Source organism: Chionomys nivalis, chromosome 3 (assembly GCF_950005125.1).
Source record: "Chionomys nivalis chromosome 3, mChiNiv1.1, whole genome shotgun sequence".
Taxonomy (NCBI): Eukaryota; Metazoa; Chordata; class Mammalia; order Rodentia; family Cricetidae; genus Chionomys; species Chionomys nivalis.
In genome coordinates, this window is record NC_080088.1 from 21543092 (window position 1) to 21546012 (window position 2921).

The following is a 2921-nucleotide window of genomic DNA, read 5'->3' on the forward strand; positions in this document are numbered from 1 at the left end:
AAACCTCCTCACTCCAGTTTGAAATATTAATTTAATTTATTTCAAGTACATCTGTGTTGATGCAAATATATATATGTTATCTTTAAAAGTTTGTGTGCTTTTAGAACAAAAACACTAGACACCAGTGAATGTAAGTAGCCCAGGTGATTTGGTCGTGCAGCTCTACACATGGCCCTGAATGGCTCAAGCCTGAAGGCATAAATTGCACTGTATGCCTTTGCCTGTTTGAGAGACTGTGGGACTAGGAAGTTACATCTAGCTCTGTGTTTGCCTGTTTGAAAATCTTTTATAAGCTTTCTCAGGTCTTATGTGGAAATACATAGCACCACATTGGATACCAAATGTAATTAGTCTTTCTCTGTCCCAACTGCCGGCTCCCAAACAATAACACAGAGACTTCTTCTTAATTATGAAAGCCTTAGCTTAGGCTTGTTCCTATTTCTTATAACTTAAATTAACCCATATCTTTTAATCTATATTCTTTCATGTGGCTCCAGCTACCTTTTCTCTGTCTGCCCATTCAGCTTCCTCTGCATCTGGCCGAAGAGTCCTGCACATCTAGATTCTTCTTCCCTCTCAGTTCCTCTCTTTTCCTAGAAGTCCCACCTATTCTCTCCTATCTATTAGCCATTTGGCTCTTATTAAACCAACCACAGTGACACATTCTCACAAAGTATAAATACATATTTTGTAACATTCCAACTACATCAAACTAAGGAAGTCTTTTTAGTAAAATATTTTGATCTCAGGGCATAAGGGGTAGAGGCAAGAGGATCAGAAGCTGAAGACCTTGCTTGGCTTTATAATAAATTCAAGCCAATGTGGGGTACATGAGACCCTGTTTGTCTAAACAAACAAACAAAAAATGGCAACAAGAACAAAAACAAAAATCAAACTAAATAAACAACAAAACAGGCAGTTTGGTGACAAGTTAACATTTTTTATACAAGTTATGGCTTTATTCTTAGGCCAACATTCAAGTAGCTTGTTAGTTTTGGACATAACTTTCAAAACCAATATATATGGAAAATTACTACATATTTTCAGTACATGATTCTCTTTGGTTTTAATATTTGGTCACTTATAAGACACATATTAAAGAAGGTAGTGGAGTCTTTCTTAAAAACATGACTTGGCTTCAATATAAAAGCTTTATTTGGCTTCCTGGGCGCTACCTGCGAGGTGGCTGCCATCTCCTTTGAGGCATCATGGCTGCCCTCTGGCCTCTGGTGAAGCCCAAGATAGTCAAAAAGAGGACCAAGAAGTTCATCCGGCACCAGTCAGACCGATATGTGAAGATTAAGTGAAACTGGCGGAAACCCAGAGGTATTGGCAACAGGGTGCGGAGAAGATTCAAGGGCCAGATCCTGATGCCCAACATTGGTTATGGGAGCAACAAGAAAACCAAGCACATGCTGCCTAACGGCTTCTGGAAATTTCTGGTCCACAATGTCAAGGAGCTGGAGGTGCTGCTGATGTGCAACAAGTCTTACTGTGCTGAGATTGCTCACAATGTTTCCTCCAAGAACCGAAAAGCCGTCGTGGAAAGAGCAGTGCAGTTGGCCATCAGAGTCAACAATTCCAACGCCAGGCTGCGCAGCGAAGAGAATGAGTAGATGGCTTGTGTGCACGTTTTATTTGTGTTTAAATAAAACCACAAAAACTGCAAAAAAAAAAAGCTTTATTTGTTCTTGGAAATACATTTTTCAATATTACCCAATTTATCACATATTACAGAAATCAATTTTTCAGTAATTTTGATAGCATCCATAACTCCTTTACTGTTGGTAGCATTTCTATTTTGTTGTTAAACATAAGCTCTCTTTATTAAAGAAAATAGCTATCTACCCAATATCCATTTTCTATCCAATATTTATTTTCTATTTGAAAGTATCTTTTCTTTGAATTTTGAAATATAGCGTTCAATAGTTAGCTTCAGTATCTGTTACTTGATAACTTTCAAGCATCTTAGTCAAGTGGAATGTTTATATAAGAGACTGTTCTACTTCATCTCCTTTTAGAAAACAAGGGTCTATGAGACTTTTCCTTGATGCTACTTTGTGGACAGCATTTTTTACAGCAGTCTTCTGAAGAAGCAATATTTGTTGCATACTTACATCTGAATAAATGTAAGAGATATCTAACTATGGGTTGCTCATGGCTTGTGGTACACATGGCTCCTTTGGATGAGTTGACAATGGAAATCATTAGAAATCAATTGTTTTGCTAGTCAAGTGCAAGATACAAGTTCTTCTCAACTAAAATTTTATGACTAATCAACTTTGTAATTTTAACCATAGGATAATATGTTGGATACCTTCTACTCAAGTGACTGGATAGTTGGCATTGTTTCAGTGTCCAGTATTGTTCGTGATTTGCTAGTCATGTAAAGGGTGTCATCTGGGAAGGGTACTGTGGCATTTAAAACCATCAATAGAGACTAATGAACTCCTTGTTTCTAAAGTGCAATTATAAAATAAATAGACTTTTAAAATCAAATTGGAAATGTCTGCGTCACTAAAAGGTTATTTTGGAAAGAGCTTTACCTCAAATAAAGATATCAGGCTTTTAAATAGGTGTGAGTACTGGATGTTATGACAAGGCATTGAGCTTTTATTGCTGCCCTGTGGACAGCATTACCAATCTGTTAGCCTAGACTTTGACCCAGGACCCTAGAGACTCATATTGTAAATGTCGGCGTCTTTGAGTGTAGTTAAGATTAGAAGCAAACACTGCACACTAAGTCACAAACTCCGAGAGTTGCAGACAAAAGATGCCTTTTCCAAGGCAAATGCTTTTTAAAATTGGATTTTTCTCATTGCTGTCTCCTGTTGTAAAAGTGAAAACAAGGGTTGTTTGCTTTCAAGACAATGAGTAATTTAGCCTCTTACTTTGAAAGTTCTGACACTAATATGCTGCAT

At 37.2% G+C, this 2921-nt stretch overlaps 1 pseudogene; it reads left to right on the forward strand.

Moving 5' to 3' along the window:
• Positions 1-1208: 1208 nt before the first annotated feature.
• On the forward strand, positions 1209-1616 carry LOC130872076 (60S ribosomal protein L32-like; annotated as a pseudogene).
• The last annotated feature ends 1305 nt before the right edge of the window (positions 1617-2921 follow it).